At 45.6% G+C, this 22,100-nt stretch overlaps 1 protein-coding gene across 1 annotated transcript in view; it reads right to left on the reverse strand.

The window, feature by feature from the left end:
- SH3BP4 (SH3 domain binding protein 4) overlaps positions 1–21,874 on the reverse strand; it is a 60,216-nt gene extending 38,342 nt beyond the window's left edge. Inside the window, exons 1-2 of the mRNA XM_085304403.1 lie at positions 21,782–21,874; positions 20,846–20,999 (exon numbers count right to left, since the gene is read on the reverse strand). The gene's annotated coding sequence lies outside the window, so the exon portion shown is untranslated. The remainder of the gene's footprint in view (positions 1–20,845; positions 21,000–21,781) is intronic.
- Between the last annotated feature and the right edge of the window lie 226 nt (positions 21,875–22,100).

Here is a 22,100-nt window from a genome sequence, read left to right on the forward strand (position 1 = left end):
ACCCACCTGACACTCAGCCTGTAACAACACTGAGGCAGGGTCACGTATGGTCTGAGACCTATCATATCAAAACCCATCGAAAGAGCTTGCAAAACACATCACGTTATCAAATGTTCCTTGATTTAAGCCCTGATCCAGCAAAACCCATGAGCAAACATGAAGCACAAAGTTCAATTCAGTATGTACTTGGCCGGATCAGATCTCCCAGACTRCCACTCACATGAGCGGAGTTTACCTTGGGATGACTGTTACAGCTCTCTCCCCACTGCCACTCACTTCACCCTTTCAAGACTTCCCACTGCCAGGTACTCAACTGCAAGAGTTACAGGCAGGCATATCAATCCATTTACTTCACCAACAGCAGAGGCAATTCAGCAGCCACTTCACGAATGTCCAAACCAACTCAACTGCACAAGCATGAGTGGAAATGTTTCAGAAAAGGGGTATCCTACAAAAGCTTTTCTCACTTCCAAATCAGAGACCTCAGTTTGGGGCTCGTGGAGAGCAGAAACTGGTGGTAAGTGGTTTGCAGAAGCCCCAGTGAAGAAAGAGGTAATGTAGTTCCTACATGCAAACCAGTACAACTGCACGCATAGAATAGACCCTCATGCTAGCGCTGGTCAGCCGCCCCACAGAGCCACAACTGTGTGACTTACAGCCATATAAATRCAAAGGACACCCAACACTCAAGAAGAATGGGTGGAAGCTAATGTTTCTATGGGGACTTATTGGCATGAAATGAATCCCAATAAGGAAAGTCCCCAGGCACCTTCCTGCGTGCAGAGCTGCACCAGATGCAGATGGCCAAATTAGGCTCCAATGGGCAAAATCCAATTCCTCAAACACTGAAAAATCTCTGGCTTTTACAAGCTCACTCACAAGCTGGCGTAAGACCACCTTTGCTACATGGAAATCCATTTTCCCCACGGGAGAAGAGATTAAAATGTCAAGGAGCAGCTCATCCAGGAAAACGCCTGACAGAGATCCTCAGGCAGGAACTCTGGCTCTCCAGACCCAATTGATTAATTCCCAGAAGATACCTAGGAACTGAGCTCTCTCCCTGTCTGAGGCATGTCTCCCACATGCCTCAGAAACTTAGGCCTAAATAACCTGTACAAAGCCACAGGAGATGCCTATTTTGGCCTCATTTACTAGCTCCTCCTCCTGGGCTCTGTCCCCCACTCAGCCTTCTCCCAGCTTTTTGACTTAAATGTACACATTCTGTCCCCAGCTCATGGAGTAACACCAAAATGTGAACAATACATTTATGGCTGCAGAGCCAACAGCAAAGCCATCATAGACTAGTCTCTGATGTGCTCTCCCACCACAGATTCAACTTGAAGAAATCACATGCATACTCCTTCTTTCAAGACTTTTTACGTTCCTCTTAGACTGGGGCCATGCGTCCTCTCCCAGAGCCGCAACATTGCTCCTCACCAGAGCTGGCTGCCTGCCCATACAAGCAAGAGAAATGGTGCTCTCGTGGCTTCAAGCTGTCCTGCCCATTTTGACTGAAGCAGATGAGGGGGTGCTGTGAGCAACATGTGCTGCCCAGCTGGCATTCAGCTTGAGGGGCATGGGGGTGGCTTGCCTGGCACTGATGGAGTTAAAAAAGCRAGGTGTGGCTGTCGCTGTAGGGAAAACTGCCTCGCCTTGACATCAAGCGAAGAGCAGCCTTGATGCGCTGACTCTGCAAGGGCAGAATAGATTCCTCAAGACACAGTTACTATCCTCAGGCATCCCCAGTGGTTTCAAAGCCAAAAAAATTTTGGTAAAAGTGGTGCCAGTGGTTTAAAATGGTTTAAAACACCTGAAGATATACAAAGGTACATTCTTGCATATACAGCAAGAATGCTCTTGAAGTTTATAGTGCCATAAAAAAAAAAAAGATGACCCTCTGGGGCTAACAGCGCATATCCTATTATTTGACTGCAATGTAGTCAGCAGTAAAACCATTACATGCATGTGAGCCCTGTCACAAGCAGCAGCAGATGATATAGCAGAGAAGCAAATAAAGTTATACACGTTTCCTTTCTTTCAAAGCTACCACAGGCTGCAAGATCATTGTCATCCTCTTTGTCCCACCTAACAACCCAAGTCCAACAGATGTCTTCAGAGGACACAATACTTTGTGCCGCCAATGCTGATCAAACTCCGGTATAGAGAGCTGAGTGCCTCCTCATACACCCTACAGATGTAATTCTCCATTCTGTAAAAATAAAAATAAAAAACATCTCCTGCTGAAAGAACAGAACCAAAACAGAGTATTTTAATGGAGATGTTCTGCCTGATGTGGTTTGCCCATTTTGCAGTCCTCAGTGGATTTCTCTTCCAAAAGAGGACTAGTTCAGTCTTTCCTTGACCCCAGCTAAACTTTCTGCCTCGTGATGTCCTTATGCAACGAGCTCCACACGTCTGCTGCCTGCATGGTGGAAGAACCATCTCCTTCAGAAATGGGCTCTCACCAGCTTCATCTGATGCTCACTAGTGCTCATATCAGAAGAGACAGTGTTCAGCCCCTATTCATCCTCTCCCTACTGTTCACTCAGTTTTCTTTCAAGACAAATACACCTAATTTAGGTGGGCCAGTTGCAAAGCTTTTTATAGGCAGCTGCAAAAGGACCCTCCATYCAGCAGAGCAGGGAGCTTGTTCCAGCCAAATGCCCATGGCGGTCAACAAAAAGCAGGAAAATCTAGAATCACATCCAGCAGATTGGTCCGAGGGGTAAGAGTCACATACTGCAAGTACTGTGAGTACTTCCTTGAAGGAAAACAGAGCCCAGGAGAGTAGTTTCTTGCCCTGCTGCAGTRTGCAAAGACTCTGCAGTGAGCTAGCTCTCCTTGGGCACGGCCTGGGATTAGTGCTGGCAAATGTGCAAAGATTAGCTCAACAACACGGTAGCAAGAAGTAGAGGAAGCTCCGGGAACTGCTGCTGCAAGGCACAAATTAGCAGCTTCTGCAGGAGTCATCTTCCCACCCAGGCTCCTGACATCAATTTGCACCCGGAGGTTGTTTGCTAGCGAGGAAGAGAAGAGACAGTGCTTTGGGAGCACACCCAGCACTATTGTTCATCACCTTGCCTTCATAAGCACCCTGACCTCAGGAGTTCAACGAGGGCAACTTTCCCTGCTCACTGGGTGAGCTTCACCAACTTGTGACCACCTCAAAAGCACAACTGTGCAACAGAGCATTGTCTTGCTTTTGAGAAAAGAAACAGGGTTTTGCTTAATGCTGTCAGTGCACATTAGCTTTGGTAGAGGTCAGTAAAAGTGCTAACCTTTCTTTTTAGTCCTTCCAGCCCCTCTTAAACTCCTTCTCAAGTCCAAGCGCTCTGCTAACGGACAAAGTGAGGCCATTCCTGGGTCATGTCTGGAGCTGAAAGCAAGGTGCAGCTACCTTTTAAAACAGGGTCAGGCTTATACACACAGGCCAGATCAGACAAAAGCACAAGTTCATGCAGAGAATCTGTGACAAAGCAGAGATGAAGCCCAGATTTCCAGAGCCAGAAACCAGCCCCAGACCACAAGGAGATATTTTTAAAGAAGAAACAGCCTTATCTGTCAACAGAAATCCCATCTATGGCTCATACACATTATCCTTTGCCTTGAAAGAGGAAGAACATCTCTCATTTTCTTTTTTCAGCATGACAGACTAATCAGGGCACTAATCTGAGGGCACATCTGCATCATGCCACAGACACCGGCACAAGCTGCTAAGGAGCAGGGATGCTGGGCATGGCTCTTCTGCTTCTGCCTGCATAGATGCAGCCACTCTGTCTGATGCACAGTGGGGACAAGTCCTTGGTTAAACAGAGGCATGCCAGGCAGCAGGTACAGATAGTTCATGGTTCTGCCTTAGAAAAATATCATATGTGCTACTGCCAAAGCAATGCTGTGGCAGAAGAGACGCTTCTTCACTGTCCCTTACAAAATCTCAGGACAACATCCACACAGAGCAGGCTAAGGACAGCCTGAAATGTGGCTTTCAGTGTCCATGTGGTAGCTAAGACATGCCAAGATGGGCAAGTACAGCCACAAAGTCAAATTATTCTGGTGCTGTGGCTAAGCCAAGGAGTCTGACCTCTCAGTCATATACATCAGGCTGAGCATCACCTAACCTTAAAGGCTCCCAGTTGTGATGGTGGGGCAGGAGCAGAGCCTTTCAGGTGAGCTAATTCTGGACCTGAGATAAAAGGCAAATGGGAGCAATCTCCTACCTCCATGGATGCTGCAAGAATAGCTTCATTAATGCACACTGCACTTAGGGAGGAAGGGGTTTGGTTCACTCCCCTCACCTCAGACACCAAATTAACCAGGGCAGCAAGCTGGTAAATGAAACCCTGGAAACTTAAAGCACAGGGTTCCTAGCTGCAATGCTGGGAAACCAGTCTTGCTCCTGCGATCAGAGAAGGGCAGGCACAGGAGACTCACTCACACTACCAGCTGGAAAGGCTGGCACCACAACTGATGCTGTGACACATGTAGAGGACAACAAGGTTCAAAGGTAAGTTAACTCTCCAGTTGCACTCCAGCTTGTTCACAGGTTGACACAGAGCCAACTCCACACAGTTCTCCTTGCCCACACCCTCAAACAATGCTTATCGTATCTTCCTGATGCTGACCATTTGCATTCAAAGAACATCAAAGGCCAATACATGAGCATTGCCTGGTAGCAAAGACCTCATCRTACACCAAAAACTTGGCTCTTGAAACTTGCTGCTAGTTGGTATTTCCTCTGGATAGGGGACTCAGTGCTATACATAAAGCATCTCAAAACTAAGTAACACTCAGTGAGGCCTTTCTACAGGGTGCTCAGGATCCTATCCCTGCTCCAGATTCGAAGGGGACCTGAGAGAGAGCAATGAACATAGCCATGAACACCCCCCCCTCCAAAAAAAAAAAAAAAAAAAAAAGTATTTTGTGCAAGACTACCACAGCCTAGAGCATCTTATGCCCCAGGTTAGTGTTCAGTGAGCTTTCTCTCCTGGCACTCCCACCCATATAACCAAGATCAGATCTCTGCAGCCAGACAAGTAGCACAGCACAGGTCTGCTGAATGCAGGGAGGCATGATGGGCTGCAGGAAGCATGTTTCTCCTTTATCAAGCCATCTGCCCACAGGAGATGGTAAGTGCTGCAAAAGTTGAGAAATACTTCTGCTTAAGCCCTTAGTACCTGCATGCCAGTCGGGAATGTTTCCTCCTCAGCACTGAATTGCTCCCCAGAAATGCAAGCAGGAGCTTAAAGGGTGAAATGAGTTCCACCATATTCTGTTTTCTGTTCTGCCCCAGTCTTTCAGTGGAAAACTGGGGGTTTTGGCCTCAGCTCATTGCCTAAATGTACTCCACAGACATTAAACAGCCAGTATCTAGCAGCTGGATTCTCACTAATGAATAAAACTTGTTTGGATTCTCAAACAGATGAGTTCATTCCAGTGATGAGCTTCTGCAAAAGCTTAACTTTGATTTAATGTTCTTACACACCTTGATTAGTCCAGATACTAACCTGCTGGTGAATTACATGAGACTTTCAGCTATGCTGAAAATGCTGACAAGAGCCAGAAATCTATCGTAAGCCTGGGTTATGCATAAACAAATGCAATCAGCACATTGCACAGAATTTCCTCAAAACAGTGTTTTTAAGCTCTCTGCCTCAGTGATTTTTTTCCAAGGCAGATTCCCCATGATACCTCATTTTAAGCATTTAAACCATTTGCCAGAGCTGGCAGCCTTCTCACAAGAAAGTGAGGAAGGGACACGCTGTGCAAAGTTGGATTGTGGGTTGCTTGCTCCACGGGATGCTCCTGATTTGATTGAACGCTGCTCCAAGAACTCATGTCAAAACTGCAGCAGCTCATTCGGAGCAGCAGGGAATGACATCTAGAGAACAAAATCCTGATTTACTCCCATTCCTCAGAGTGTAGGGGTGCAGCCAAAGTTTAAAGTAGACATGAAGGTGGACATCTCTTTGATCCATGGTGCACACTAGGATTTGCTGTAAGAAGCCACAAGCAACCACTGCTTCTGCTGATTTGGCTGGACTCCCTAACCTGACTTACGTTACAGAAACTGCTTTCTCCTCCAAGAAACTGTACTGTAGACTGGCATCATGGAGGCTCTCTTCTCCCCACTGCTGGTTGTAAACTGCCCCTCTCAGCCCTGCTTTCATTCTTTGTCCCATTCTTTTCATCCAATCCCATCTGCAAACCCAGTGAGTTGCAAACCCATACCAGAAAATGCTACTGGTGCAGTTTGGAGGACATTCTCAAAATCAGCCTCATTAAATTGGTACAAAAGACCATGTGGCTAATTTTGGATGCTTTTTAGTAGTCTTACTTTAGTTTATCTTAGAACTCGTCCACGCAGGGGAATTTAAGAGAATCAGCTTTTCAAGCACAGGCATAGCCTCTGTTCTCCAGGAAGAGGTTTAAGCTAAACCAAAGCAGGCTGCTCTTTACACAGTACAAGAGTAAATATCATGCCTTCTCCACCAGTTTAAAGTCACCCCTTAAATTATAACCCACAAAACTGCTTGAAGGCTTCAGGTAAGCTACAAATTAACTAAAGGAAAACACAGTCTGTGGGTCAGGGTACCAGATATATCCAGTGAGTAAAGCCCATTTAATCAACAGATCAAAACACTTCCTATAATATCAGTACTGCCGTGAGAGAAAAATAAAAAAACACAAAACTCTCCATCTGTCTGTCCTTTGATGTTCACTATTTCAGTCTTGCCAGGTAAAAGCTGTTCAATATCATCATGGGTAAGAGGGCTGATGAGAAACCAATTTCATTATTTTAAGGTGAGAGTGTAATTCAAAGGGTTTCTCTGAAAAGAAAGCTATGCACTTTGAATTGTTCAATTTTATATTAGTTAAAATGCATTGAGTCCTCATCTGGATGATTTCAAAGAGCTCAAAATTAACGTGCTATGAAACAGCACCGCAAGGCAATCCTATGCAATTTCCCCCTGCATGCAACGTCAGACACACTGCTTCTCTTAACTGGGACATAACCTGGCTCTTTAGCAGCCCTCTTCTTCAGGACGACTCATTTGCGGGGAAGGAGTTTCACTTCAGCAAGATGCCTTGGAACAGAAATAGCCAGTTCCATAACTGACAAAATCCCGATTCACCTTAAAATCACACTCATTCTCTTCCAAAACCAGGCTGACTCTTAGACACAGTCAGACAGTGTCAGTCAATGGGTGAAATTAAAACGATGTTTGCAATGAAAGACTTTCCCCACTTAAAACTGAACTTTGTTTCAGTGCAGTTGGTTTCTGCAATCCTCTGCATTCAATTTGCGCTTCAAAGCTGTTATCCTGAGCTAACTAAATACATTCCCGCTTGTTCATTAAATCAAGGTGACTAAGTCCTGTCATCTCCTTCTCTTCACAAGAGGAGCCCTTAAAAACACTTCTTTCTAAGTTACTGCTGAAAGCAGAAGGAACATTTCCGAAAGACAAGTTCTTCCTCAGCCCAACTTTTATGCATCAAAATAGCCCCAAGGTTTATGTTGTCTCTTGTGTTCAAGTCTCATTTCAGCGAAGGAAATAGGCGTACACACGTGATGTTTGGCTCATGCCTGTCCATCAGCACCGACAAGGTGGTTGCAGAGGTTCAGATAAACTGTACACACACCTGATCTACTTTGTCTTGTTTTTAATTTTTTGTTCTGTTTTTATTTTAATCTTTGCCTCGGGACATTCAGCTATGTGCTAAYGCTTGAACGTGCTATTTGCCACACTTTGCTTTCTCAGAAAAGTCAGGTCCAGGTGAGGCTATAAGGAGATGTGTCCAGCCCTCACTTCTCATTTAACGCTTCCCCATCAGCGCAGGTAAAAGCTGTCCAAGGCAGAGGCCCTGAGCAACCTGGTCAAGCTGTTCACAGTTCACCTGTCAGAGGTTGAAAGCAGAGCGCTAAATTTATCACCATTGAGATTCCTATGGCAACAAACTACACAGTCCACTGTTGGATTACTGCAACTTGTCTTAGGGATGTGGAGTTACTAAATAAATAAATAAATAAATAAAAGGAGCTCCAGAGCTCCAGTATGGGGTATAAGACTCTTGTCCTATACCAACACAAAACTTCCATATTGGAGAGAAAATGTTGCTACTGACAGTCATCCAGACTGTCCAAAGTTTTTCAACTGTATCTAGAGGAATGTTTCATCTTGGAAATTAACCTAAAAATGGGTGTTTAAACAAAAAAAAAAGAAGTCATCCACTCTGGGACAGATCTTTAGCATCAGCTGAAAAGCATTATGAAGCAGCAAAGAACCTCGCCAATTATTTATTTTGTACTTTTTCTAATAAAAGGCAACTTCAATCTGATCAGCACACCAGTCTTGGAGTACTTCAAGCTTCTTTGATATCTGTGTTGATATATGTGTTTTAACTGCAGTTCACTGTTTACAGCACGCAGCCTGAATTCTGTCAACAGATCTTCTGACTAAAGAACAATTTGCAGGGACAAGCAAAATTCATGGAAGCCCATCTTCACGAATTGGCCTAGATAACACCTACTTTTCTCAGCATCTTTCAGTATGACATTTTCTGCACTGGTGGATCATTTTCTTCCATATCCCAACACTGTTTCATTCCAGAAGCATGCAAAGCACAGATTTAAGCACCTTCTGGGGAAGCTCACCTTTGCAGCTGTGCAATAACAATCAGAAGGGCAATACGCACTTTTCAGGAGCTAAGGGACGCACTCCAGCAACACTAGCTGATGCCTTTGTGCATCTTGCAGAAGTTACACGCAACTTCGTGCATCTTGCACTTACATGGCAAAGGTAAGAGGCTCTCCTCTGCAGGTCACACACAGTCTGTAACAAAAATGACACTGAGCACTACAAGTCCCAGCGGATGTGCTGGGACAATGCTATGGGTTGATGAAGCCCCAGCAGGGTCCAGAAGGCTAATACAGCTACTAATTATTCCCCTTTCTGTAGAGCAACAAGCTGTGCAGGCCCTTCAGAGCTACACCAATGAGGCGGTTGCACTGAAGCATGTGCAACGCAAAACAATGTACTGGACCACTCAGACAACCTTGAGCCCTTGCATGGGTGGGCAGAATTAGACATTATTTCAGTAGGAAAACATAGCCTAAATATCAAACTGATGCAGATAATTTTTTTTAATAAAAACATGCTTTGATGAGAAATAAAGGAAGTGAAACCCAAAGAATAATTGATGCACTGAGTAAGTTTTAAATTTAGAAAAATGAAATGAGTACTTAATCTAGAGAAAAGAAATGGATTAAAACAAACCAACAAAAAAAAAAAAAAACAAACAAAAAAACCACACTGTCATGGAGGAAAAAAGAAAACCGAAGAAAGAAACACAGCTACCACCACCCAGTTACCACTAGGTAACATCTACATTTCAACCCTTCCTGCTTTTACACTAAATTCAGGAGACACTCTGCATGTGCAATTTCAGAGAACAATATTCATTGCTCACAGAATCTACAAGAAGAATATCACCTAAAACACATTGGATATAGTTACAAGAGACCTGAGATTTTACTGTCAGATTCACTTTCAATAGGACAACTAACAATGTTTTAGTACTTCAGTATAAAATAAATATATTGAAGGGATTAAAAAAAAGCCATTTGTAAGTTTTAACTGACTGGAGTTTTACTGTGTCAAAAGAGATACAGCATACAAATGTAAAATGCACTCCTTCAGAAATCTTCAACTTCTGGTGTGTTATTCATTTAAGAACCTTAAGTGCAGAAGTCAAAGACTTTTTCAGTAAAGTAACTCATCGTTATCTGTGCCTTATTCCAGATTTCTCTAATATTACTATAATTTTTGTGCAAGAAGAGAGGTAAAAAAAATTCTCTTTTATGATACTTAAAAGCAAAAGGGAAGAAGAAGCATTCACAGTAGTATGTAGGAATGCTGCTGGTCAGGCTTAGACCTTGGGGTCCACGTGATTCCCACGCATCCCATTCACAAATGTATTGATAGAAAAACAAAAACAAAAAACACTGGCAGCAAGCTCCAGCCCTTCCCCAAACACAGGCACTATCTAGCACAAACTTCACTCTTCCCATACACTACCCAAGGCACTAGAGGAGAAAAAAATGGCCTCACAAGAGCTTCTGCAATGCTTTACACATACTGTATTTCAAAAGCATTGAAAATTCTACACAACCTAGGAAATGAGAGCAATTTTCCTGCTTAACTTACTTCTTGGACCTAACCAGAAGCAAGCTCCAAGGTTAGGGCTCTGAAAAACATGAGGATGGGATAAAAAAAAACCCAAAACAACAACAAAAATCATCCTTCACCACTCATAGAAACCATCAGCCAGCAGCACACTGATTATTTCTGCACTGAGGCATGACAGTCCAAAGTGACCAAGTCAGATATCTGGTACTGGAATAGACAGAGCTTTATTGTTCCATCTTCAGTTTTCACCACAGCGAGGCACTGGAGTAGGCTCCAATAAAGGTGTGGAACTTGCTCTGCTTGGGACCACGRTATGAGCTGGACCTGCTCCCCACATCATGAAGATTTGTTCCAGGGCAAAAGGATCCAGAGAGAAGGTAGCAGGGAGACCTGCCAGGCCAGAAGGGAGATGATTTGGATACAAGCATCCCATCAAGCCAGCACCACTTCCACCCAGCAAGGCAACCAGCTGCAACAGCAGCAGCATGGAAGGAATGCATGCTGTGTGGTAGCCCAGCTCACCGTGGAGCCCACTCCATGAGGAATGTGTGGCTACTCCTGATGACATTTCTGGAGTTAGAGCTAAACAAGAGGTGAAGACACACTTCCAGGTTTATAGACCAGAGCATGTGATGAGGAATTCTTATTCCAATGGGCAAAGAAAAACTTTGCCAAGGGTTAGACAGACACTGCTGGGCTCTTCTGGATGCATCTATACAAGGGATGCCCTCTAGACTCTGCTGCTAGGCAAGTTCCAAACAGTTCCATCTCTCCCATACAAGGCAAGGTGAGCTGCAGGGTTTGGTCATTCCTTAAAATAATGTTTTAAAAATACATTATTTACATTTACTTGGAAACTTCAGCCTCAAAGGATCTGAATTTCAACATCTCAGCATAAAATTTATGAAGAGTTGGATATCTCCTACACCAAATTTCAAACACAACTTAAAAAAGAGGGGGTAGGCACAAGAATTTCAGATGGGTCAAGGAGTAGACCACATGAATCCACAGAAAAGAAATCCACAGAGGATTTCACAGAACTGTGAGGCTCAGGACAGCCTTCTAAGGGAGGAAATGCATWTTACTGGACATATTTTTAGATGGCTGCAGCTCATTTGTACAGACAACACGTTAGATGCTCCTGCCTGCTCTGCTCACATCACCCACCTTGGGTTGCACTTTCAGAAGCAAGRGGGGTTTTGGAGAAGGATATATGCAGCTAACTTCTGGAAGGCTGCTATGCAAGCCCTCCTTTCTCAATAATGTCTTCACTTACCATAAACACCCAGAACTGGGGATGCCATCTACAGCTCCATGTTCCTAATGCACCAGCTATAGAAGCTGGGAAGGGTTTTTCTGTACGCCCTCCCTGAGTATCAACTGCCAGGGGTTGTCAGGCACTGGGCTAGACAGATCTTTGCTCGAACCTGGTACAGCCTTCTTTGTGTCTGCTCCTTGCTCCCAGTAGTTCTCCAGGCTACTCTCAAAATTAGCAAGCTCACTAAAACCAAAAACGTCTGTGTTTAACATCCTGGACAGAAGTTTGTCTTTCTCCAGGATGGCTGTGTATATATGCAATCTTTCCTTCTACCTCCCAGCGGAGCAGCACGGCCTAGGGAACAGCATTATCTAACGGTACAACTAAGAATAGCTCCCAACTGGCAAGGAACAAGAACTTAAAAGAATAGCCTGGGTTGCTGCCAGAAAGTACGTTTCCTTTGTACTGCTGAGCCCATCGTCAGCCAGATACAAGGCAAACATGGAGCAGAGGCTGCTCTGACGAGGGCTGGGTTGAGCTTGCTCAAATCTCATCACGGCGCCCACGTCCGCAAGGACAGTCCCGTGCTCACAGCCACAGGGCTGCTCCTGGCGCCCAGGCGCAAACAGGGCCTTTTCATGGTTTCCGCTTAGGTTTGGCGGTAAGTGGCTTTGCAATTTTTTTCCCCTCTCTTGCCAACTACAAAGCCCAGCTGTGGGCTTTTTATCTGCTGGAGAACAGCATCCGCGTTCTGCAGCCACACGTGCACGTGCCCAAGCACAGCCCTCCCAACTCCAGGCCACAAGGAGCTCCACATTTATCTCCCTTCCCTTCAAATTGAATCAAAGCCATGTTAAAAGAGCTCAAACAGTGCTGTTTATTTTTCTTGTGCTTGCAAGTCCTTGTGAGGACAGCATCCCCATTGGGACACAACCTAGACAAACAAAAGCTACTTAAAGAGCAGACCTGGGAAACAGCCCAGAGAAGAGGGAAAGATAGGAGGGAGGAGATAGGCAGAGAGCTAAGGGGACATCCAACAGGGCCAGAATCACTACTTGAGTGTCATATAGGACCTGCTAGACCCTCCTGCCTATCCAAATGTGCTGCTGTTCAGTAGCTTGAAAGATACCACACCCTGATCCTGCAAGAGGATCCAGGAGGGAGAAACTCCGCATCCAGCAAAAAGTCCCAGACTCCCCACCAACCCACAATCTGGTGCTGGAGCGTGCTTCTTTGAAAGCAGCTATCCCAGGGGTTTCTAGAAYGGGACAAAACCTCCCTCCTCTCTGTCCCAGCCAGTCTCCCTGCAGGCTCGCACAGAGAGTGCTTTGAAGACAAGCAAGGGATAAGAAGAGAGGAGGCAGAACTCATTTGGAAAGCAATGTAAGCCTGGAAAGCAAAGCCAGTGCAAGGAGGGGAACTGCTAAGCAATGATGACCACAGCAGCAGAAAAGCCTGTAATACAAGGTAATTAAAGGTGGTGTTGCCACAAGCTTTTCAACCAGCAGCTGGAAAGCTGCTACCTCAGACCATCTACCTGGAAATGCAGCTCCTGTGTGTGGTGCACGCCCCAGGACCACCCGCAGGGCACTTCTCTTCACCTTCTGCCATGTCGTGGAGGAAAGAAATCTCCATGCTTCCCTACTGGTAGCTCCTCAAGGTGCAGAAGAAAATGGAGGCTTTTTAAACCTCCCTTCTTTCTTCCCCAAAATGTAAGAAAACAGAAGGGGTGGGGGTTGCAAACCCCCCTCCCCCCCCCAGGTTTCCTCAGCAGCTTGTTTGGCATTTCTCAGCCACTGCTGATCTCCGTATCTGTCACTAGTCAAGAAGCATCCAAAACCGCATGGTGACACCCAAATGGCACTTTAAGGCCTATCTTACCTGCAGGGTAGCCCAGCAATGGGAAAGGGTTCCAGTCATGGCTCAAGCATCACAACACTTTGCTCTATAGCATTCTAGTTCCAGCTCAGAGTAGCTTCCAACTCACTGGTTAAGTCAGATGGAAACAGCAGTAGAGATGTTAACAGCCTCACTCTGTCCCTGGCTTTCTCACTCACCTCTGCTGTGGGAATCAAAAGGCAGCACTCACAGATAATGAGGCTGGGAAGCACAGGAAGAGGAGTTTACAGACCCCGTCTGACAGAGGATCTGCTTCTGGCTGGAAGAAGCACACCCTGGACCTACAAGTTCTCCCAGGAGAGAGTTGTACAAGCAACATAATCTATGAAAAAGCAAGACATTCACACACAGCTCACCCTCAAAACTCRCACTGCCTCCCTGGCAGCTTCCACCTCTGCAGCCAAGAAACATCCCACATCCCTCGTTTTCTCCAAGGACTCTCGTTCCCTCTCCAACACTCACACGGTACGCTGCCAGCTCCCACTTCCCACCACAGCACTAGCTGAAGCTGTAGAGAATTTCTCCTGCAGGAACAGGGAGGATAAGGTGAAAGAAGAAGGATCCTCTGCCTTACGCCCACGCAGGGAACCAGCAGGAGCACGCCTGTAATTACACACCACARAACTTGTGTTTACACACAAATACCTTGGTAAGAGAGGGCAGCAGAGCAATGACCAGCCAGCTCCACCAGTATTTCTTCCTGAATGTTTCAGTCTCTCCTACAGCAGATAGAGGGAAAACGAAGGAACAGGAAGATTCAAAACCCCAATCCCCCACCCCGACCTATATGCTGAGGAGCTGTAAGCAGCATTTGTACCTGACACAGAAGCCCATTTGGGGCTCCCGGGCAGCTTTCACAGAGAGAATTACCTTCTGCCCTGCTTTCACAAGCCAAGCTGCCTAAAGCAGCATTAATTCAGGGACCACCTGCACTTTTCAAAAGCAAAACATCTCCCCTTCTCCCTCCAAGTACATAGACCATGTGATGCAGCACTGCCATCAGAGCTTTCCATCTACAATCCACTAAAAATTAGGCCAAACTCCAAATACTTCTCTATTGCCTTTATCTTGCCTGCCCATCTACAAGGCAATTTGGACACAAATTTGGGGTATTTTTATTTATTTGTTTGTTTTGTTTTGTTTTCCCCCTCAAGTGCCTAGGACCATTTTAGAACCCAATTTCTAAAAGACATAGGGACCATAATAMCAGAGATCCGGATTCTGTCCTCAGATCACACTGACCTGTTGCATGAACTCTGGCAATCCTGGTGCTCCACGCCTCCATTTCCTCCTCAGTACAATAAGCTCCATGGTATCCACCTGGTATCTAAACCCTTTGAGATATGCAGCTATGCAGAAACACCTAATCCTTGCAGGGAAACTGCCACTTCCACAGCCCATATTTCCTAAAGGATGCCTAATTGCTTTTTTCCTTTGAGACTTTCTACATGGTGAGGTAGCAAGAAAAACAGTAATAGGATGCAAAGCAGGTCTCTCCAAAGACACCTGTAATATAAGACAATTCAGCCTGGTCACTAACCCATTTGCACAGAAAATAGAGGTCAACATACAGAGGTAAAACAGAGACGGAAAGGTCATTCCCACTGCAGGGAAAATGCACAGATGGAGTGAAACGCTCACCCTCCTAAATCCCTGGTGCACAGCCCTGCATTCCTCTGCTCAAAAAACATGCTGGGCTAAAGCTTTTTGCTTGCTATTTCCATGCCTGGTCATGTCCCAAATCCTGGACTTGATGAGTGTTTTAAAAGCTCCTATTAATAGCTGGAGAACAAGCTGAAGAGGCGACAGCTGCTGCAGCCAGTTGCACCTTCGAGGGGCTGCAGGGCCTGTCCTGCTGTGCTGGGCAGGAGAAAGATGGGGTGCAAAAATTCCATTTCTTCCTCATCTCTTTGGAGGGCGAAGTGTTAAAATCACCAGGTACAGGAGCAAAAAAGGCTCTATTCACCCATCAGTTGAAGCAGGAACTAACACTGTGACCTTCAAACCCCTTGATTTCAAGGAATTTTAACCACAGKCTTGCCAAACTCACAACCAAAGAGTTGTAGGTATTGGTGAGAGGATGCTCTCATACAGCTCTGAAAATAGTTAGCACCATAGGGAGGGAAGAAATCAAACATATTAACTACACACAGTGAATGTGTCCTGCGCAGTCCCAATCCTTCTGCAACCTGGGGCTGCCAAGCACAGCCAGCATTCAGACAGTCAGCGAGGAATCAGATGGGTATCTCCTGAAGAGCAGCTTGGCTCTGTGGCTTATGCTTAAATTTTGTGAGTTTGCACTTAAATTTTTATACGACGGTTCCCCATTTTGCAGGGGAAGAGACTTCACTTTGGACACTGCMTGTGCATCAGCTTGCCTGCTGTTCTCCATCAGGTATTTCACACTGAGAGATGCAAGGTGYGTGCCTTGTGCACAACACAGATTTGTTCCTGGATTGCAGGGAGAAAAGGAGCACATGCTCATCGTTGCCGCTGTCACTCAGTATGTTCTTCTACAGTGTTAAAGAAACGGAGCCTGTATGTCCATGCACGCTGCTAGGGCAGGTGGGAGACAGAAAGACGATCCTACTCCAAATCTAGGGGCACTCTGCCCTAGCTCCTCCGAGCAACGCGGTGTGCGTTTCCTGGAAAACATTTCCTCTTTCCTGCAGGTACAAGAACAGGATGCTCCGGGAAAACAGTAACACCAAAAACCTGGTACTCAGCCCATCAGCACTGAGTCAGAGACCACAGCGCATCCCCGAGGGAGAGGACTTGAACAAGTTCGTCCCCCTTTCACAGGATAGAGCTATGACCTTGTTTCATGGGATTTAATGAAGCACTGCAAGAGCCCAGATGGACTGTCTGACTAATTGAGTTAATTAAAATGTTTTTTGCAGTGATTAACTTTCAGGAACAGTGCTCTGTATTATGCCTTTTGGAAAGGCTCCTTATGAGCAGCTAAGGCACTCTCTTGGGAGCATGGGCCACACCTCAGGAGCAGCATGAAATACAAGAACAATTACTTGGAAACGCTTACTGATTCCACCGAAATGTTTCTCAGCAGTGTTTTCTGACTCCAAGCAGCTTAAAAAAAATACATATATCCTTTTTAAAAAACAAAAAAAGGAGGAGGAGGTTGGGGCATTTCATCAACTGACCAAACAGGACACAGAGAAGGGAAAGATTCTGCAGGCAGTGCCTGCATGTGAACATGTAGGCTCCACAGGGTCTGTCTGGCAAGTCTTTCTCTGGGCTGAAAAAAGATCTAAAAGATATGCAGGAAGCCTGTAGCGGACGTGGGAAGAAACCCATCACCCATATCCCAATCCCAGAGCATCTCTCCCTCATCCTAGCATCCAGCAGACATGATAAGCTCCGGGAAACAAGCAACGCCGTCTGCAACTCAAAGACGATAAGCTGGCCAAGGCCAGAGCCAGCAGCACACAAGCAGGCTATCTTACAAAGAGACATTTTGCTGACGAGGTAATCACTAACTCCCTGGGACAGTAAATACTTTGTCTGTCTGCAGCAATTGCCTGGAGATAACCAAGCAACATCTACAACAGCCAAAAGAAAGGCTTCCTTTGTGGCTGCTATGTTTTTCTCCTAGACTAGGTGAACAGCTGCCACAAAACACTGAAAAGAAGCCACATTCTGGAAAGTTTGTATTGAAAAATAACCTATCATTCCAGGGGAGCTGGGAATAGACCAGGGTCACCGTAGGAAGCGACCACAAAGCAGCAGAGTAGGTGAAACACTATTAAAAACAAGTGACAATTGCAGTGATAAGAAGCGCTGAAAAGTTTAGTAACAGATTTCATTCAGTTCAGCATAGTCCTCACAAGACCATTGCACTAACTCAGAGAAACATGTTATTTGAAACTCAGCCTAGGCCAACAAATGCCAAATGAGAATTCGATTTGTTGAAATCAAATTAAGTATGAACAACTTGAATGGGACAATGCAAACTGAAGCAAAACTTCACTGGTCCTTACACTTCACTGGTACTGCAGTTACCTGGGCCATAGCATACTCACAAGCCCAAGCAAAGTCCTACAGAGCAGGAAGGAAGGGTGTTAGGACAGGGTTAGGCTAAAACAGGGGCCAGASCTCAGGAACAGGCAGGACGAATACTTTGCCGGGTGTGCAGAGCCACAAGATGTTTTTTCTCCAAAGACAAACCTAGGACAGAATGGAGACACCAGCTCACCTTTATTAAAAAGGAGGGCAACCTAAGCTACAACAACCTAAGCTCCCATCAGGAAAGTTAAATATATCCTCAGAAAAACCGACTGAAGCTATAATACACTCACAGATAGGGAACACTTCTAGAGTCCCTTGTGGATGTATTTTCCAAGACAGGATTTTCTGTCTCTGAGGCCAGCAGCTCCTACTGCACTTGGCAGGACATCCCCAGTGCTTGTGAATCTGATGCCATGAGCACAATGTTTCAAGTGCAGTCTAGGCCAGGTAGTAGGGCTTGGACCCTTTGTGACACTGGAGCAATTCACACACGCTTGGACCTGCTGGAGAGGTCGGGCAGCAGGGACTTCAGGGTAACCTGAACCACCAGCCTTGGGAGGAAACGAACCCGAGGGAGCTGCCAAGCCCCATGCTACCTGTTAAACACAGGGTGCAACCAGGAACCCAGCTTTGTCCTGTRACAGAGCAGAGCTGCCTTTGGCAGCCAGTTCTTCTAGCCTGGCTTCTAACTCTCCCTTTTTCCAGCTACCCAGGATGTGCCTGCTGTAGATCTCAGGTAAGAGAAAATTCTGGTATAAAACTAGTYGATTGAGGAAGCCATCCACCTGCAATCTCAGCTTTGGCATCAAATCTYTTCCAAGCCTGTGGGAACTTCAGTAAAATTGCTCTACAGACGCACTTCAGCCAGCACTGTGAAGTGCCCAAGAAAAGCCATTAGAGCTGAATGGGAAGATAACACGCAAATGTATTTAAGTTTAGTTCAAGCCCAGCGGAATTAAAGGAAAGGCTTTAGGAAAAAACAGGCTGGGCCATTTGAGCAGGCCAAGAGACAAGTTGCAGGSCGGCAGGAGCTGGGGGAGCTCCAGAACTTCAGAGCACACAGCAGCTTGCTATGACCCATTTTGTTGGTGGGGACCTCATGTTTTCTTCCTCCTTCCCAAAGCTGTTGCTACCCCTTTCCTATARCGATTGCTGTGAATTTCTGCCTGCCTTCAAAAAGCCTTAGCAATGGGATAAAAAAAGTGTGCATAATATAACCGCAGCACAGAGAATGTGCAAAAAGCAGCAAGTCCAAATGTTAGCAGCTGTTCCAGAAACATTACCTCCTCTCCTCAGTCTGAGCAAACATCAGATTAATAGGATGGGGAATTCTATACGAGGTGCTGCTTTTTCCGACAGCCACACCAGTAAATTCACAAACTGTAATCTCCACAGGTCAGGAAAAGTCCCCATTCAAGACGACAAGCTGTTGGGGGTTATGACACCTATATATCTTTCTCTTTTTTGGTAACTTCACARATGATAGATTGTAAGGAATCAATTGTTCACAGACCAGGTTTATTTGGAATTATCTGCTGTATTTTATTACGGTCTTTAATAGCTAAATCTGCAAAGGCATAGCCACACATACAGGAAAGAAAATCTCAAGAACAGTTCTTGAAGGAAAAAAAAGCCAGAAGGGTTTTGGGGCCGGAGGCGTGGTGCCTGTTTTTAGGGGAGAGAGAACACTGATTTCTACAGCTCAGAGTGCATGCGAACTTCCAGCTGGGAAATGTTGTGCATTCAGCCTGAAAGCAACCCCACCCTGGTACAGCTAATCTGATCTCAGTTTTTCAATGCTGTAGTCAGGATGCAATAGACTGGGAAAGAGGCTGGTGAGAGGGAAAGAAAGAAAGGAAATGCCATAGATGTGAGGACGCTTTTCTGGTGAGGCAAAGTTTTGTTTTGTTTTCCTCCCTTAAGTTAGTTGCCATTTTCCGGAAGTTGGATCAGTTGCAAAAATAAAAACTTTCTTTTTGTTTAATTATAGCTCTTGTAACCCTGCATCTGAGGAACGTAGTTCATAGAGGCAGCATTCTCTCTGGCTGCTGTGGGAATGGAGGCGAACAAAGAAAATGGCAGAGCAATAGGGAATAGTGTGAGAGTTAAACTTTAACATCTCCCACAAACACATGACTTGACCTCATCACTGAAACAGACTATTTTTATCGCCCGAGCCAACTTGGCAAATCTTGCTCCGTCCCAACGGCCAAAACCCAAGATGTCAGCAGAGCCTTTCGGACTTCATACTAYGATTTTTCACTGTTCACTCTGAATTACTATGACTGTCTCAAACAGAAGATTAAGACCAACCTAAAGCCAGGAATATGAAACTTAACTGGTTGAAGGCTGTTTTACTTCACAATTTAACAGTCAGATTGAGCAAGAGTGAAGTGCAGAGCATGGGTATATSGAGACGTGTGTGACCTGGGAAACACTGGCTTCAGTTCCCAGCGTGACCGAAGATCCTACTGCTTTGGTTCTCTACTTACTGCTTGTTTTGTTCTCTTCCTCCACCTTCTTCTAGTCCAAGAGCTTTCTAGACTGGAAACGCAAGCACCCTCTCTCTGTCTGCAACGTGCAGACTTAGTATGGTCATGTCAATCAAACAAACCCCAATGCCCCCATGGGCCAGTGCATTTGCCAAAGTCTGTACTAACATGCCTGGGAGGGCTGATCTRCATCTAAATAGTCCAAATAAACCCCATGGATTTTTTCCAAATTCAAACGTCCCCTAATCCAATTTAGKGCAAACTTGCTTTGGGAACTACGCAACACGAAGAGAACCAACCCACCTGAAATCCAAGTAAGTGTGACCACAAGAGGCTTGCTAAAGCACCTAGAAGGCATGCCTTTGGGTAACTATATCAAGCACCCCTGTGCAGACATATCCTAACTGAAGCCTGCACCAAGCTTGCCTTCAGCAAAGCAGTTACCCTACTAGCGCCCGACTCTCGCGTATAGGCAGCTACTCTGTGTCAAGCAGCTCTGCTTAACACAGCAACTCATTCAGACTGATGGGAGCGCAGTCTCTGCCAGGATTCACAGTTCTAGAGTGGCAGCTCTAAACCAGGCTGCATTTGCAAAGGCAGGCTTTTTCCTGCTTTTAAATCCACCACCTACATAATTTCAGAAAAGATTCCCAATAGCCCAACTCTTCAGACTGATAAAGACCTCGCACCTCTCCCCCCACGGCTCTCCCTCCCCAGCTCTGTAAGCACCCCCCCCAAACACACACACACACACCATTCAAGTGGGTTTCCCCTAATCCATGATCTCTTACACCTTTTATTTGCAACAAAGGCAGGCTGAGTCGAAAAGGGAAAGAGGCAGCTGCTAGATTTACCTCTGGAGAATTATTCAGCTACTTTGTAGGCTGTGTGACGTGGGGAGAGGGAGGCAATAGCTACCTAAGGGGTTAATCTAGAGCATGTGGTGGATGGCATGAGAACAACCCACCATAATGACTACATACCGTAGCAGTGTTCCTCTGCTGTGTTGAGAGGACGTTTTCTGGAGTCAGCTAGAAAACATCTGGTTTTACTTTGTGGCAGAGATCTTCGCTCCAGAACACACCAAAATGCTGCCAAGCAGCTCCCCAGAGTGACCTTCCAGAGGGCAAGGGTGGTCTGCAACCAGAAAGAGGACAGAAAGGAAATAACTTCCCAAGTCTGCAGAGAACCATCAAAATGAAAGACTTTTTATTACTGTTGCATGTTGCCCTTTGTAGTTTACCATCCCTCTAATCTACACCAAAGTGCCTGGATGGTGAAGAAGCACAAAAGATGAAAAAATAACTCTGCCACCTCACACACTAGTATTTTAATATATACAGGTTTGAGGCTACAAAGTGACTTTCACATTCCTCATCAGTGTCTGCGCGCACAGAGAGGAATGCGTCAAACCAACCCATCACCACAAAAAGCAGCAGAAGATAACCCACAACTCACAAGGTCTTTTTGCTAATGGGCCTAAAAGCAACATCTCTGCCAGGAGCTGGGTAAAGCTGGAGCACCTATTCACGTAGGAGAATACAGAAACAGCCTTAGGACTTTCAATTCATTTTCTTCTATCAGTAATGAGTGTTGCACTCCCCTAAAGTTCACTGATGTGCCAGCTGGAAATGATCACTACTCAGCACCAAAAATAAACCTTTGCACAAATCCAAACTAACTCAGCTGGTCAAAAATAGAAACATCTCGCATGAGGGGGAAAACTGGCCAAGGAGGGTCATAAAAGAAGAGCAACAGCCTGGCTAGCCTACTGACAGTGTGGTGGCAGAGAACTAGTTCCTGCAGAAAAATGGGAAAAACACAGTGAAGGCTGGGAATGCTGCTTGCAGGGCACCATCTAATGTCTCTTCCCATCAGTTGATGCTCTCCTAAAATCCTTGGGGTAGGGGAGAATTTACCTGTCTGTAAACGGAGCATCTCTTGGCTGCTACATCACCCCTCTTCGCTCCCTTGCTGCCTGCTGTCACTGTCCCCACGACTCCATACAGGTCTGCACTAGAAGAATCACAGCAGCTTTTCTAGGCTAGAATAAAGGCAGCACTGCTTTACTGACCATCTGCCCRTGATACTGAGAAAAGCATTTGCAAACTGACTTCATGTAGGGGGCCTTGCTGAGAAAGGAAGGCAACTTCTTCAAACAATAAACAACCCAGCCCAAAACTTGAACCTTCCTAGTACAGTAAAAGCACGAAGCCAGAGACCAGAAGAGACTTGCAA

Source organism: Rhea americana, unplaced genomic scaffold (genome assembly GCF_003343005.1).
Source record: "Rhea americana isolate MKP2758 unplaced genomic scaffold, rheAme1 scaffold_209, whole genome shotgun sequence".
In the NCBI taxonomy this organism is placed as follows: Eukaryota; Metazoa; Chordata; class Aves; order Rheiformes; family Rheidae; genus Rhea; species Rhea americana.